Source organism: Oncorhynchus clarkii, chromosome 7, assembly GCF_045791955.1.
Source record: "Oncorhynchus clarkii lewisi isolate Uvic-CL-2024 chromosome 7, UVic_Ocla_1.0, whole genome shotgun sequence".
Taxonomy (NCBI): Eukaryota; Metazoa; Chordata; class Actinopteri; order Salmoniformes; family Salmonidae; genus Oncorhynchus; species Oncorhynchus clarkii.
The window spans coordinates 84,215,339-84,232,970 of NC_092153.1; positions in this window are offsets into that span (position 1 = coordinate 84,215,339).

Here is a 17,632-nt window from a genome sequence, read left to right on the forward strand (position 1 = left end):
GGTAGAGTGTTAGGGTTATTATGTTGACTGGTAGAGGGTTAGGGATATTATGTTGACTGGTAGAGGGTTAGGGATATTATGTTGACTGGTAGAGGGTTATTATTCTGACTGGTAGAGGGTTATTATATTGACTGGTAGAGGGTTAGGGTTATTATATTGACTGGTAGAGGGTTATTATGCTGACTGGTAGAGGGTTAGGGTTATTATGTTGACTGGTAAAGGGTTAGGGATATTATGTTGACTGGTAGAGGGTTATTATGCTGACTGGTAGAGGGTTATTATATTGACTGGTAGAGCGTTAGGGTTATTATGTTGACTGGTAGAGGGTTATTATGCTGACTGGTAGAGGGTTATTATATTGGCTGGTAGAGGGTTAGGGTTATTATGTTGACTGGTAGAGGGTTAGGGTTATTATGTTGACTGGTAGAGGGTTAGGGTTATTATGTTGACTGGTAGAGGGTTATTATGTTGACTGGTAGAGGGTTATTATGTTGACTGGTAGAGGGTTATTATGTTGGCTGGTAGAGGGTTATTATGTTGACTGGTAGAGGGTTATTATGCTGACTGGCAGAGGGTTATTATGCTGACTGGTAGAGGGTTATTATATTGTCTGGTAGAGGGTTAGGGTTATTATGTTGACTGGTAGAGGGTTATTATGTTGGCTGGTAGAGGGTTATTATGTTGACTGGTAGAGGGTTATTATGCTGACTGGTAGAGGGTTATTATGTTGACTGGTAGAGGGTTATTATGTTGACTGGTAGAGGGTTATTATGCTGACTGGTAGAGGGTTATTATGTTGACTGGTAGAGGGTTATTATGTTGACTGGTAGAGGGTTATTATGTTGGCTGGTAGAGGGTTATTATGTTGACTGGTAGAGGGTTATTATGCTGACTGGTAGAGGGTTATTATGTTGACTGGTGGAGGGTTATTATGCTGACTGGTAGAGGGTTAGGGTTATTATGTTGACTGGTAGAGTGTTAGGGTTATTATGTTGACTGGTAGAGTGTTAGGGTTATTATGTTGACTGGTAGAGGGTTAGGGATATTATGTTGACTGGTAGAGGGTTAGGGATATTATGTTGACTGGTAGAGGGTTATTATTCTGACTGGTAGAGGGTTATTATATTGACTGGTAGAGGGTTAGGGTTATTATATTGACTGGTAGAGGGTTATTATGCTGACTGGTAGAGGGTTAGGGTTATTATGTTGACTGGTAAAGGGTTAGGGATATTATGTTGACTGGTAGAGGGTTATTATGCTGACTGGTAGAGGGTTATTATATTGACTGGTAGAGCGTTAGGGTTATTATGTTGACTGGTAGAGGGTTATTATGCTGACTGGTAGAGGGTTATTATATTGACTGGTAGAGGGTTAGGGTTATTATGTTGACTGGTAGAGGGTTAGGGTTATTATGTTGACTGGTAGAGGGTTAGGGTTATTATGTTGACTGGTAGAGGGTTATTATGTTGACTGGTAGAGGGTTATTATGTTGACTGGTAGAGGGTTATTATGTTGGCTGGTAGAGGGTTATTATGTTGACTGGTAGAGGGTTATTATGCTGACTGGCAGAGGGTTATTATGCTGACTGGTAGAGGGTTATTATGCTGACTGGTGGAGGGTTAGGGTTATTATATTGACCAGTAGAGGGTTATTATATTGACTGATAGAGGGTTAGGGTTATTATGTTGACTGGTAGAGGGTTATTATGCTGACTGGTAGAGGGTTATTATATTGGCTGGTAGAGGGTTAGGGTTATTATGTTGACTGGTAGAGGGTTAGGGATATTATATTGACCAGTAGAGGGTTATTATATTGACTGGTAGAGGGTTAGGGTTATTATGTTGACTGGTAGAGGGTTATTATGCTGACTGGTAGAGGGTTATTATATTGACTGGTAGAGGGTTAGGGTTATTATGTTGACTGGTAGAGGGTTAGGGATATTATATTGACCAGTAGAGGGTTGTTATATTGACTGGTAGAGGGTTAGGGTTATTATGTTGACTGGTAGAGGGTTAGGGTTATTATATTGACCAGTAGAGGGTTAGAAATAACTTCACCAGATCAAAGGCATCACATATTACTGGTCTTTATACAGTAAGAGTATCTACAGAAAAATATACTTAAAAGAGTTGCATAAACGTCTGCAATAGAATGTCCTGTCATTAATAGTTTATTCAGATAAAACATTCAAAATGTTCCTTTCAAGGTCATCCTTGTGTGTGTGTGTGTGTGTGTGTGTGTGTGTGTGTGTGTGTGTGTATGTGTGTGTGTGTGTGTGTGTGTGTGTGTGCGTGTAACCTTGCTTGAGAGGGTCTGAGAGGGGTCGGCCAATCGAGCCGTTTAAGGAATGTCCAGCTGGTTGTTCTGGACCGAATACTATGTCAGGGAGGTCAGGGCCCCAGGGGGCCTGGAGGGCCCTGTGTCTCTGCCAGGAGAATAAGTGTGTGTCCCGTGTGACTCAGTGGGTAGAGCATAGCGCTTGCAACGCCATTGTTGCGGGGTCATTTCCCACAGGGGAACAGAATGAAAACGTATGCTCTGGATAAGACCATCTTCTAAATGACCTGAAATGTAAATGTGTGTGCATGTGTCTTTGTCATTAGAATCTCAGCCCTACCTCGGCCCTACCGCTGCCCTATCCCAGCCCTATCTCAGCCCTACCTCAGCCCTACCGCTGCCCTATCCCAGCCATATCCCAGCCCTATCTCAGCCCTATCCCAGCCATATCCCAGCCCTATCCCAGCCCTATCTCAGCCCTATCCTAGCCCTATATCAGCCATATCCCAGCCCTATCTCAGCCATATCCCAGCCATATCCCGGCCCTATCTCAGCCATATCTCAGCCATATCCCAGCCCTATCCCAGCCCTATCTCAGCCCTATCTCAGCCCTATCCCAGCCCTATCCCAGCCCTATCTCCGCCCTATCCCAGCTCTATCTCAGTCCTAACTCAGCCCTAACTCAGCCATATTCCAGCCATATCCCAGCTCTTTCCCATCCCTATCCCAGCCCCATCTCAGCCCTAACTCAGCCCTAACTCAGCCCTATCCCAGCCCTATCCCAGCCCTATTTCAGACATATCTCAGCCCTAACTCAGCCCTAACTCAGCCACATCCCAGCCATATCCTAGCTCTATCCCAGCCATATCTCAGCCCTATCTCAGCCCTATTTCAGCCATATCTCAGCCATATCTCAGCCCTAACTCAGCCCTAACTCAGCCACATCCCAGCCACATCCCAGCCATATCCTAGCTCTATCCCAGCCATATCTCAGCCCTATCTCAGCCCTATCTCAGCCCTATCCCAGCCCTATCTCAGCCCTATCCCAGCCCTAACTCAGCCCTATCCCAGCCATATCCCAGCCATATCCCAGCCCTAACTCAGCCATATCCCAGCCCTATCTCATTCCTAACTCAGCTCTATCCCAGCCCTAACTCAGCCCTAACTCAGCCCTAACTCAGCCCTAACTCAGCCCTAACTCAGCCCCATCCCAGCCCTATCCCAGCCCTACCTCAGCCCTGTCTCAGCCCTGTCTCAGCCCTATCCCAGCCCTATTTCATCCATATCTCAGCCATATCCCAGCCCTATCTCAGCCCTACCCCAGCCCTATCTCAGCCCTACCTCAGCCCTATCCCAGCTCTATCCCAGCCCTATCCCATTCCTATCTCAGTCCTATTTCAGCCATATCCCAGCTCTATCCCAGCCCTATCTCAGCACTAATTCAGACATATCCCAGCCCTATCTCAGCCCTATCTCAGCCCTATCCCAGCCCTAACTCAGCCCTATCTCAGCCATATCCCAGCCCTATCTCAGCCATATCCCAGCCATATCCCAGCCTTATCCCAACCCTATCCCAGCCATATCCCATTCCCATCCCAGCCCCATCCCAGCCATATCCCAGCCCTATCGTGGCCCTATCCCAGCCCTATCCCGGCCATATTCCAGCCCTAACTCAGCCCTATCCCAGCCCTATCCCAGCCCTAACTCAGCCCTAACTCAGCCCTATCCCAGCCCTATCCCAGCCCTAACTCAGCCCTAACTCAGCCCTATCCCAGCCATATCCCAGCCCTATCCCAGCCCTATCCCAGCCATATTCCAGCCCTAACTCAGCCCTAACTCAGCCATATGTTAGTTTGATCATCCTGTTGTAGTAGGAATTAGGAGTGTATTCAAGGTTTATCAAGGTGGTAACATTTTACTTGACTTCCAGCGTCATAACTTGTCATAACCATGTCATAATATGGTTCAGCATTATAGTTCAGCAGGCCTCAGCCTCATTATAGTTCAACAGGCCTCAGCCTCATTATAGTTCAGCAGGCCTCAGCCTCATTATAGTTCAGCAGGCCTTACAGCCTCATTATAGTTCAGCAGGCCTCAGCCTCATTATAGTTCAGCAGGCCTCAGCCTAATTATAGTTCAGCAGGCCTCAGCCTAATTATAGTTCAGCAGGCCTTACAGCCTCATTATAGTTCAGCAGGCCTCAGCCTCATTATAGTTCAGCAGGCCTCAGCCTAATTATAGTTCAGCAGGCCTCAGCCTCATTATAGTTCAGCAGGCCTCAGCCTCATTATAGTTCAGCAGGCCTTACAGCCTCATTATAGTTCAGCAGGCCTCAGCCTCATTATAGTTCAGCAGGCCTCAGCCTCATTATAGTTCAGCAGGCCTCAGCCTCATTATAGTTCAGCAGGCCTCAGCCTCATTATAGTTCAGCAGGCCTCATTCTCATTAAAGTTCAGCAGGCCTCAGCCTCATTATAGTTCAGCAGGCCTCAGGCTCATTATAGTTCAGCAGGCCTCATTCTCATTATAGTTCAGCAGGCCTCAGCCTCATTATAGTTCAGCAGGCCTCAGCCTAATTATAGTTCAGCAGGCCTCAGCCTAATTATAGTTCAGCAGGCCTCAGCCCCATTATAGTTCAGCAGGCCTCAGCCGCATTATAGTTCAGCAGGCCTTACAGCCTCATTATAGTTCAGCAGGCCTCAGCCTCATTATAGTTCAGCAGGCCTCAGCCTAATTATAGTTCAGCAGGACTCAGCCTCATTATAGTTCAGCAGGCCTCAGCCTCATTATAGTTCAGCAGGCCTCATTCTCATTATAGTTCAGCAGGCCTCAGCCTCATTATAGTTCAGCAGGCCTCAGCCTCATTATAGTTCAGCAGGCCTCAGCCTCATTATAGTTCAGCAGGCCTCATTCTCATTATAGTTCAGCAGGCCTCAGCCTCATTATAGTTCAGCAGGCCTCAGCCTCATTATAGTTCAGCAGGCCTCACAGCCTCATTATAGTTCAGTAGGCCTTACAGCCTCATTATAGTTCAGCAGGCCTCAGCCTCATTATAGTTCAGCAGGCCTCAGGCTCATTATAGTTCAGCAGGCCTCAGCCTCATTATAGTTCAGCAGGCCTCATTCTCATTATAGTTCAGCAGGCCTCAGCCTCATTATAGTTCAGCAGGCCTCAGCCTCATTATAGTTCAGCAGGCCTCATTCTCATTATAGTTCAGCAGGCCTCAGCCTCATTATAGTTCAGCAGGCCTCAGCCTCATTATAGTTCAGCAGGCCTCAGCCTAATTATAGTTCAGCAGGCCTCAGCCTCATTATAGTTCAGCAGGCCTCAGCCTCCTTATAGTTCAGCAGGCCTTACAGCCTCATTATAGTTCAGCAGGCCTCAGCCTCATTATAGTTCAGCAGGCCTCAGCCTAATTATAGTTCAGCAGGCCTCAGCCTCATTATAGTTCAGCAGGCCTCAGCCTCATTATAGTTCAGCAGGCCTCATTCTCATTATAGTTCAGCAGGCCTCAGCCTCATTATAGTTCAGCAGGCCTCAGACTCATTATAGTTCAGCAGGCCTCAGCCTCATTATAGTTCAGCAGGCCTCATTCTCATTATAGTTCAGCAGGCCTCAGCCTCATTATAGTTCAGCAGGCCTCAGCCTCATTATAGTTCAGCAGGCCTCACAGCCTCATTATAGTTCAGCAGGCCTCACTCTCATTATAGTTCAGCAGGCCTCACAGCCTCATTATAGTTCAGTAGGCCTTACAGCCTCATTATAGTTCAGCAGGCCTCAGCCTCATTATAGTTCAGCAGGCCTCAGTCTCATTATAGTTCAGCAGGCCTCAGCCTCATTATAGTTCAGCAGGCCTCAGCCTCATTATAGTTCAGCAGGCCTCAGCCTCATTATAGTTCAGCAGGCCTCAGCCTCATTATAGTTCAGCAGGCCTCACTCTCATTATAGTTCAGCAGGCCTCACAGCCTCATTATAATTCAGCAGGCCTCAGCCTCATTATAGTTCAGCAGGCCTCACAGCCTCAAAGGCCCTGCTGTATGAGGGTTATTAACGCTTTACCGTCTGTGGGGAGAGAAGTGTGGGAAAAATGAACTGTAAATTGATGATATAGTTTCCCTCTCGGCGTAAGAAAACACCTCTAAATTACAGTTAATGTATAATATAGTGTAATTTCTTGTTGCCCAAAGTTGACAAATTACTTTTGACATTCGACTTTTGGAAAGTTATTTTCCTGCCAAACATGTTTCCATAAATACCTGGATGAACAACAGAAGACAGTTTCTAGAAAACTGATCCACGACGTAACAGTAAAAAAATAAAAAATAATGAACTCACAGACCAAATACACTGAAACACTAATGGTGGTGACAAATTGTGTGAAATTCTTGTGTTTCCTGGTTGAATACAGGAAAGTTTTGTATTGTGTGTTAGCCTTGTAATAATGGAACGGTTTCGTAGATCTTGCAATCACAAAAAAAAGTTTGTTTGTCAAGACCGGGTCAATGTTCTTTGAGATAATGCAGTTCAGCAAACTGTAATAGTCATTCTGATCATTTGAGTCCTACTAAAAAAGGTCAGTTTTTCTTGTCTCAGCATTTGACAGTTGACATTTGACAACAGTTTCCTTTTCTGTGAGAAGTCTTGTGTGAAAATGTAAAATCACCACATTCCTATTGTTATAATGCAGTAGAAGAAACATGAGGATGTACTTTTACAGTTACGACACCACCTCTGACCTTTACACACACAAACACGCCACCACCTCTGACCTTTACACACACAAACACGCCTCTGTGTTGTGTTTACTCTACCGGCTGGCTGACCCTGGGACAGATGAGAGAGGACAGATAGAGATGAGAGAGGGGAGAGTCACATGATCATTCCTCCTAGGGCCCTGAGTTTCAAGGACTAATAGATAACAGGACCTTGATGAGAATCCTAACCTTTGATTTTATTTTACCTTTATTTAACTAGGCAAGTCAGTTAAGAACACATTCTTATTTACAATGACGGCCTAGGAACTGTGGATTAACTGCCTTGTCCAGGGGCAGAAGGACATATTTTTACCTTGTCAGCTCGGGATTTGATCCAGCAACCTTTTGGTTACTGTCCCAATGCTCTAACCACTAGGCTACCTGACCCCCCAAAGTGAACTCACTGTTACAGTCAGATAATAATGACTTCACTGTTACAGTCAGATAACAACTATACATACAAGGTATGTATAGTTTTTTGTGTGCTCTAGGGCAACGGTGTCTAGATGGAATTTGTATTTGTAGTCCTGGTGACTGGACCTTTTTTGGAACACCATTATTTTGGTCTCACTGAGATTTACTGTCAGGGCCCAGGTCTAGCAGAATCTGTGAAGAAGATCTAGGTGCTGCTGTAGACCCTCCTTGGTTGGTGACAGAAGCACCAGATCATCAGCAAACAGCAGACATTTGACTTCAGATTCTAGTAGGGTGAGGCCGGGTGCTGCAGACTTTTCTAGTGCCCGCACCAATTCGTTGATATATATGTTGAAGAGGGTGGGGCTTAAGCTGCATCCCTGTCTCACCCCACGGCCCTGTGGAAAGAATTGTGTGTTTTTTGCCAATTTTAACCGCACACTTGTTGTTTGTGTACATGGATTTTATAATGTCGTATGTTTTCCCCCCAACACCACTTTCCATCAGTTTGTATAGCAGACCCTTGTGCTAAATTGAGTCAAAGGCTTTTTTGAAATCAACAAAGCATGAGAAGACTTTGCCTTTGTTTTGGTTTGTTTGTTTGTCAATTATGGTGTGCAGGGTGAATACATGGTCTGTTGTACGGTAATTTGATAAAAAGCCAATTTGACATTTGCTCAGAACATTGTTTTCGCTGAGGAAATGTACGAGTCTGCTGTTAATGATAATGCAGAGGATTTTCCCAAGGTTGCTGTTGGTAGGTTTTGGGGTCAAATTTGTCTCCACTTTTGTGGATTGGGGTGATCAGTCCTTGGTCCCAAATATTGGGGAAGATGCCAGAGCTGAGAAGGATGTTAAAGAGTTTTAGTATAGCCAATTGGAATTTGTTGTCTGTATATTTGATCATTTTATTAAGGATACCATCAACACCACAGGCCTTTTTGGGTTGGAGGGTTTTTATTTTGTCCTGTAACTCATTCAAGGTAATTGGTGAATCCAGTGGGTTCTGGTAGTCTTCAATAGTTGATTCTAAGATTTGTTTTGATCATATATATGTTTTTGCTGTTTGTTCTTTGTTATAGAGACAACAAGATTGGAGAAGTGGTTTACCCATACATCTCCATTTTGGATAGATAATTCTTTGTGTTGTTGTTTGTTTAGTGTTTTCCCATTTTCCCAGAAGTGGTTAGAGTCTATGGATTCTTCAATTACACTGAGCTGATTTCTGACGTGCTGTTCCTTCTTTTTACGTAATGTATTTCAGTATTGTTTTAGTGATTCACCATAGTGAAGGCGTAGACTCAGGTTTTCCGTAGTGTATTTCAGTATTGTTTTAGTGATTCACCATAGTGAAGGCGTAGACTCAGGTTTTTCTCTATGGTTTTGGTTGGTTTCTCAATTTCTTTCTTAGATTTTTCCATTCTTCATCAAACCATTTGTCATTGTTGTTCATTTTCTTCGGTTTTCTATTTGAGATTTTTAGATTTGATAGGGAAGCTGAGAGATGAAATATACTGTTTAGGTTTTCTGCTGCCAGGTTTACACCTTCACTATTACAGTGGAACGTTTTACCCAGGAAATTGTCTAAAAGGGATTGAATTTGTTGTTGTCTAGCTGTTTTTTGGTAAGTTTCTAAAACTACGTTCCTTCCATCTATACCATTTCTTAATATTACTCAGTTCCTTTGGCTTTGATGCCTCATGATTGAATGTGTGTGTGTGTGTGTTTAAGATTGACCAAAGCAAAGCAAACCCAACAGGCATTAGTTGTGGAGGTGGAGCCTCTATCAGTCAAGGTTGTTGTGTAGATAGGTAGTCTCTCTCTTTCTCTCACAGTCTCTCTCTCTCTCCTCTTATCTCTCTGTCTCTGTTTGGCACATGTTCCTGCTCCACATCAGCGGCAGCTGGTGGGAGGAGCTATTGTGCTCATTGTAATGGCTGGAATGGAATCAATGGAATGGAGTCAAATGTGGTTTCCATGTGTTTGATGCGTTTGATACCGTTCCATTGATTCCGTTCCAGCCATTACAATGAGCCTGTCCTCCTATTGCTCCTTTCACCAGTCTCCACATGTCCTAACCCAGGGCTCTTTGACTGGCCTGCCCTGTTGGCTCCACCTGTAAATAGAGAGGGAATGACCTTTACCATAAGATTAGCATGGACCGCATTTGCCTGTTGGCTACTGTTCATTGATCTCACTGACCTGTTAGGAATTAATTCTGTGCTTGACAGAGAGAGGTGAAGAGAGAGAGAGAACGAAAGCGAGAGAGGGAGAGAGTGAGAGAGAGAGAGAGAGAGTATGTGTGTGTGTGTGTCTATGTGTTTGCGTGTTTATTAAGGTTGACCAAACCAAAGCAAACCCAGTTGTGGAGGTGGAGCCTATATCAGTCAAGGTTGTTGTGTACGAGTCTCAGACCACCCCAGTGTGTATTAACTGGTCAGGTAGGTAACTGGTCAGGTAGGTAACTGGTCAGGTAGGTCGTCTCAGACCACCCCAGTGTGTATTAACTGGTCAGGTAGGTAACTGGTCAGGTAGGTAACTGGTCAGGTAGGTCGTCTCAGACCACCCCAGTGTGTATTAACTGGTCAGGTAGGTCGTCTCAGACTACCCCAGTGTGTATTAACTGGTCAGGTAGGTAACTGGTCAGGTAGGTCGTCTCAGACCACCCCAGTGTGTATTAACTGATCAGGTAGGTAACTGGTCAGGTAGGTCGTCTCAGACCACCCCAGTGTGTATTAACTGGTCAGGTAGGTCGTCTCAGACCACCCCAGTGTGTATTAACTGGTCAGGTAGGTCGTCTCAGACTACCCCAGTGTGTATTAACTGGTCAGGTAGGTAACTGGTCAGGTAGGTCGTCTCAGACCACCCCAGTGTGTATTAACTGGTCAGGTAGGTCGTCTCAGACTACCCCAGTGTGTATTAACTGGTCAGGTAGGTAACTGGTCAGGTAGGTCGTCTCAGACCACCCCAGTGTGTACTAGCTGGTCAGGTAGGTAACTGGTCATGTAGGTAACTGGTCAGGTAGGTCGTCTCAGACCACCCCAGTGTATATTAACTGGTCAGGTAGGTAACTGGTCAGGTAGGTCGTCTCAGACCACCCTAGTATGTATTAAAAGTAGAAGTGTCAAATCAAATAGTTTTTGTCACATGCGCCAAATACATGAGGTGTAGACCTTACATTGAAATACTTACTTACAACCCCTTAACCAACAGCTGTAGACCTTACATTGAAATACTGACTTACAACCCCTTAACCAACAGGTGTAGACCTCACAGTGAAATACTGACTTACAACCCCTTAACCAACAGTGTAGACCTTACAGTGAAATACTTACTTACAACCCCTTAACCAACAGGTGTAGACCTCACAGTGAAATACTGACTTACAACCCCTTAACCAACAGGTGTAGACCTCACAGTGAAATACTGACTTACAACCCCTTAACCAACAGGTGTAGACCTCACAGTGAAATACTGACTTACAACCCCTTAACCAACAGTGTAGACCTCACAGTGAAATACTGACTTACAACCCCTTAACCAACAGGTGTAGACCTCACAGTGAAATACTGACTTACAACCCCTTAACCAACAGGTGTAGTTTTAAGAAAAATAAGTGTGAAGTAAAAAATAGATAAGTAAAATAAATATTAATATACAGTTGAAGTCGGAAGTTTACATACACTCAGGTTGGAGTCATTAAAACTCGTTTTTCAACCACTCCACAAATGTCTTGTTAACAAACTATAGTTTTGGCAAGTCGGTTAGGACATCTATTTTGTGTATGACACAAGTCATTTTTTAAACAATTGTTTACAGACTGATTATTTCAGATTATTATAATTCACTGTATCACAATTCCAGTGGGTCAGAAGTTTACATACACTAAGTTGACTGTGCCTTTAAACAGCTTGGGAAAGTCCAGAAAATGATGTCATGGCTTTAGAGATTCTGATAGGCTAATTGGCATGATTTGAGCCAACTGGAGTTGTACCTGTGGATGTATTTCAAGGCCTACCTTCAAACTCAGTGCCTCTTTGCTTGACATCATTGGAAAATCAAAAGAAATCAGCCAAGACCTCAGAAAAAAATGGTAGACCTCCACACGTCTGGTTCATCCTTGGGAGCAATTTCCAAAAACCTGAAGTTACCACGTTCATCTGAACAAACAATAGTACGCAAGTACAAACACCATGGGACCACGCAGCTGTCATACCACTCAGGAAGGAGATGCGTTCTGCCTCCTAGAGATGAACGTACTTTGATTCAAAAAGTGCAAATCAATCCCAGAACAACAGCAAAGGACCTGGTGAAGATGCTGGAGGAAACAGGTACAAAAGTATCTATATCCACAGTAAAACGAGTCCTATACGACATAACCTGAAAGGCCGCTCAGCAAGGAAGAAGCCACTGCTCCAAAACTACCATTAAAAAGCCAGACTACGGTTTGCACATGGGGACAAAGATCGTACTTTTTGGAGAAATGTTCTCTGGTCTGATGAAACAAAAATAGATTGTTTGGTCATAATGACCATCGTTATGTTTGGAGGAAAAACGCTTGCAAGCTGAAGAACACCATCCCAACCATGAAGCACGGGGGTGGCAGCATCATGTTGTGGGGGTGCTTTGCTGCAGGAGGGACTGGTGCACTTTACAAAATAGATGGCATCATGAGGGTTGAAAATTATGTGGATATATTGAAACAACATCTCAAGACATCAGTCAGAAGTTAAAGCTTGCTCACAAATGGGTCTTCCAAATGGACAATGACCCCAAGCATACTTCCAAAGTTGTGGCAAAAGAGCTTAAGGACAACAAAGTCAAGGTATTGGAGTGGTCATCACAAAGCCTTGACCTCAATCCTATAGAAAATTGTGGGCAGAACTGAAAAAGCGTGTGCGAGCAAGGAGGCCTACAAACCTGACTCCGTTACACCAGCTCTGTCAGGAGGAATGGGACAAAATTCACCCAACTTATTGTGGGAAGCTTGTGGAAGGCTACCCAAAACGTTTGACCCAAGTTAAACAATTTAAAGGCAATGCTACCAAATACTAATTGAGTGTATGTAAACTTCTGACCCACTGGGAATGTGATGAAAGAAATAAAAGCTGAAGTAAATAATTCTCTCTACAATTATTCTGACATTCCACATTCTTAAAATCAAGTGGTGATCCTAACTGACCTAAAACAGGGAATTTGTACTAGGATTAAATGTCAGGAATTGTGAAAAACTGAGTTTAAATGTGTTTGGCTAAGGTGTATGTAAACTTCCGACTTCAACTGTAGTATATAATAATTAAAGAGCAGCAGTAAAATAACAGTAGCGAGGCTATACAGGGGGGTACTGGTGTAGAGTCAATGTGCGGGGGCACCGGTTAGTCAAGGTAATTGAGATAATATGTACATGTAGGTAGAGGTAAACTGACTATGCATAGATAATAAACATAGAGTAGCAGCAGCATAGAAAAAGGGGGGGGGGCAATGCAAATAGTCTGGGTTTGATTGGCTGTTCAGGAGTCTTATGTATTTCTTTTATTTAACCTTTATCTAGCTAGGCAAGTCAGTTAAAGAACAAATTCTTATTTACAATGACGGCCCGGCCTACAATTGGCCCGGACGACGCTGGGCCAATTGCGTGCCGCCCTATGGGACTCCCAATCACGGCCGGATGTGATACAGCCTGGATTCGAACCAGGGACTGTAGTGATGCAGTGCCTTAGACCACTGTGTCACCTGGGACATTGTAAATATCTTATAGCTTATAGCTTAGGGGTAGAAGCTGTTAAAATGCCTTTTGGACCTAGACTTGACGCTCCGGTACCGCTTGCCGTGCGGTAGCAGAGAGAACAGTCTATGACTAGAGTGGCTGGAGTCTTTGACAATTTGTAGGGTTTTTCTCTGACACCGCCTGGTGTAGAGGTCCTGGATGGCAGGAAGCTTAGCACCAGTGATGTGCTGGGCCGTACGCACTACACTCTGTAGTGCCTTGCGGCCGGAGGCTGAGCAGTTGCCATACCAGGCAGTGATGCAACCAGTCAGGATGCTCTCGATGGTGCAGCTGTAGAACCTTTTGTGGATCTGAGGACCCATGCCAAATCTTTTCAGTCTTCTGAGGGGGAATAGGCTTTGTCATGCCCTCTTCACGACTGTCTTGGTGTGTTTGGACCATTCTAGGTTGTTGGTGATGTGGACACCAAGGAACTTGAAGCTCTCAACCTGCTCCACTGCAGCCCCGTCGATGAGAATGAGGGCATGCTCAGTCCTCCTTTTCCTGTAGTCCACAATCATCCCCTTTGTCTTGATCACGTTGAGGTCTCTGACCTCCTCCCTACAGGCTGTCTCATCGTTGTCGGTGATCAGGCCTACCAAATCAAATCAAACTTTATTTGTCATATGCGCCGAATACAGCAGGTGTAGAACTTATCGTGAAATGCATACTTACAAGCCCTCTATGTTTGCTAATGACTTAACACTATACATGTCAGCTACTACAGCGACTGAAATGACTGCAACACTTAATAAAGAGCTGCAGTTAGTTTCAGAGTGGGTGGCAAGGAATAAGTTCATCCTAAATATTTACTAAACCCTAACCCTCAACTAAACCTTGTAATAAATATTGTGGAACTTGAGCAAGTTGAGGTGACTAAACTGCTTGGGGTAACCTCAGCCACGCTCAAGGTACTAAACGATATCACGATAAAAGAGAGTACTGTGCAGCCATCTTCATAGACCTGGCCAAGACTTTCGACTCCGTCAATCACCATATTCTTATTGGTAGACTCAACAGCCTTGGTTTCTCAAATGGCTGCCTCGCCTGGTTCACCAACTACTTCTCAGATAGAGTTCAGTGTGTCAAATAGGAGGGCCTGTTGTCCGGACCTCTGGCAGTCTCTATAGGGGTACCACACGGTTCAATTCTCGGGCCAACTCTCTTCTCTGTATATATCAACGATGTCGCTCTTGCTGCGGGTGATTCCTTGATCCACCTCCACACAGACGACACCATTATGTATACATATGGCCCTTCTTTGGACACTGTGTTAACTAACCTCCAGATGAGCTTCAATGCCATATAACTCTCCTTCCGTGGCCTCCAACTGCTCTTAAACGCTAGTCAAACTAAATGCATGCTTTTCAATCGATTACTGCCCGCACCTGCCCGCCCGTCCAGCATCACTACTCTGGAAGGTTCTGACTTAGAATATGTGGACAATTATAAATACCTAGGTGTCTGGTTAGACTGTAAACTCTCCTTCCACTCATATTAATCATCTCCAAATCAAAATTAAATCTAGAATTGGCTTCCTATTTTGCAACAAAGCCTCCTTCACTCATGCTGCCAAACATACCCTCGTAAAACCGACCTATTCATTAAACTATCCTACCGATCCTCGACTTCGGCAATGTCATTTACAAATCGACCTCCAACACTCTTCTCAGCAAACTGGATGCAGTCTATCACAGTGCCATCCGTTTTGTCACCAAAGCCCCAAACACCCACCACTGCGACCTGTATGCTCTCCTCGGCTGGCCCTCGCTACATATTTGTCGCCAAACCCACTGGTTCAAGGACATCTATAAGTCTATGCTAGATAAAGCTCCGCCTTATCTCAGCTCACTGGTCACGATAACAACACCCACCCGTAGCACACGCTCCAGCAGGTATATCTCACTGGTCATCCCCAAAGTCAACACCTCCTTTGGCCGCCTTTCCTTCCAGTTCTCTGCTGCCAGTGACTGGAACAAACTGCAAAAATCGCTGAAGTTGGAGACTTATATTTCCCTCACTAACTTTAAACATCAGCTATGTGAGCAGCTAACCGATCGCTGCAGCTGTACATAGCCCATCTGTAAATAGTCCACCCAATCTACCTACCTCATCCCCATATTGTTTCTATTTACTTTTTTGCTCAGCAGTATCTCTACTTGCACATCATCATCATCTGCTCATGTATCACTCTAGTATTAATCTGCTAAATTGTAATTACTTGCTACTATGGCTTATTTATTGCCTTACCTCCTCATGCCTTTTTCACACACCTTTTCTACTGTGTTATTGTCTGTATGTTTGTTTTATTCCATGTGTAACTCTGTGTTGTTGTTTGTGTCGAACTGCTATGCTTTATCTTGGCCAGGTCACAGTTGTAAATAAGAACTTGTTCTCAACTGGCCTACCTGGTTAAATAAAAAGGGAAAATAAAAATTATATATAGTTTTTAAATCGATAGAGAAAGAAAGAGAGAACGAGATAAAATGTGTAATGTTTACTATTCATTTTTTATTTCACTTTTGTTTATCATCTACTTCACTTGCTTTGGCAATGTTAACATATGTTACTGTAATGTTAACATAGGTTTCCCATGCCAATAAAGCCCTTTGAATTGAATTGAGAGACTCAAAGATTACATTTGGTCACGTTCGTGTGGGTCAAAACAAAAAACACCCTGATGATTGGTTGACAATAGATCCTCCCACAGTGCAGAAGATGGCTGCAGGAGGAAGTTAGTGAAGAGCAACTTCCAGGAACTTCTAGTCGACAGCAGTCAAAACTTCACGACCCATGATCACGTGATTTATGTCAAGCTTACGCAGTCTACACATTAGGCGCAAGTCTGACCATTTTTATTCCCATAATGCAACACACTTTGAAAGTCACCGATTTGACAAAAGCGATCCGTTCGATCACGCCCATAATCTTCGGCGCTGCTTGTGGCAACGTCTTTTCAGTGACCTTTAACCTATGGGCTACCAGACCCTGGCTCAGGGACGGCTTCGATCTCCACTGAGTTGGGGAGATCTGATTTTAGTTGTCCCCCGACGATGAAATCGGGGAGGGGACTGTGGATATGTCTCCATTAGTACTTTAGTCACACTCGATATCAGCACCGGACTGATTTGTGCCAGAGCCAGGCTAAACAAAAGGCTTTATAGTCACTAATCCTCATAAACAAATCTCGTGTGTGCTTGCCAGCTACTCAACAGTGTCTTGATTTAACTAGGAAAATAAACGCTTCCATTGATCAGAGTTGCGATGTGGAAAATGGATTAAAATAAGAGAGATTAGTTTTACTTTAATCTTGCTCAAGTGTGACACGTGACCAAATACTTACAAAAAAGAGAAGTGTTGTTACAGTGTAAGTAATTGTTTATGACTCAAGTTCAAAGGAATAATCTTACCTTACCTGCTGGTCATTCACAGTGGAATCTCGGAACCCTGGAACTTTCACAACACCACGGCATCATTTCTAACGTGTACTGTAGAAACCTTCTGGGACTATCATTTCTAATGTCTACTGTAGAAACCTTCTGGGACTATCATTTCTAATGTGTACTGTATAAACCTTCTGGGACTATCATTTCTAATGTGTACTGTAGAAACCCACTGGGATCCATCTTCAGATGCACTATAAACTTCACACTACGGGCCGGTTTCCTGGATACAGATTAAACCTAGTGTTGGATTCTGGGTTAAACTTGGAACATTGCTATCCTAGAGACATGATAGATCAGAAGTAAGACTATAGTATCTGAGGGGCTGATAAGAGACTGGTTTTTACATCAGAAGTAAGACTATAGTATCTGAGGGGTTGATAAGAGACTGGTTTTTACATCAGAAGTGTTCATGGTTATCTGTAGGAGCCAGATGGCTTTGAAATGTGCTGGGTGGACGGGAGGAAGTCACAGGGTTGCTAGAGGGGATACGGGTGGAGGTCTTTGGGTTAAGCATCAAGGAGATTGTTTCTCCCTTAAGATCTGACCTGACCTCAATGGTTTATTACCCCATCACTTCCTCTTCCTGTCAAACCATAAAAGATGGAAGGATTGGAAAAAAAGTGTTGTGCCTACATTGGAGATTATATATATATATATATATATATATATATATATACACACACACACACACACACACACGTGTTGGTGGAAACATGTTTTGTCTGAATGCAGCTGTATTGACACTCTGGGAAGAATGAAACTTGGTTAAGCTTTCATAAATGACCATAGTGTTTTTTTTACTCTGAGAATTAGAACCTAAACACTTGCCTTGGACTAAGATTCATAGTCAACGGAGCATCTCATATGGATCGCTAAAGCTGCATTTACACAGGCAGCCCAATACTGTCGTTTTTTTGTTTCGTTTTTTTTTTTTTTAAACACACTAATTTTTATTTTGACCAATCACATCAGATC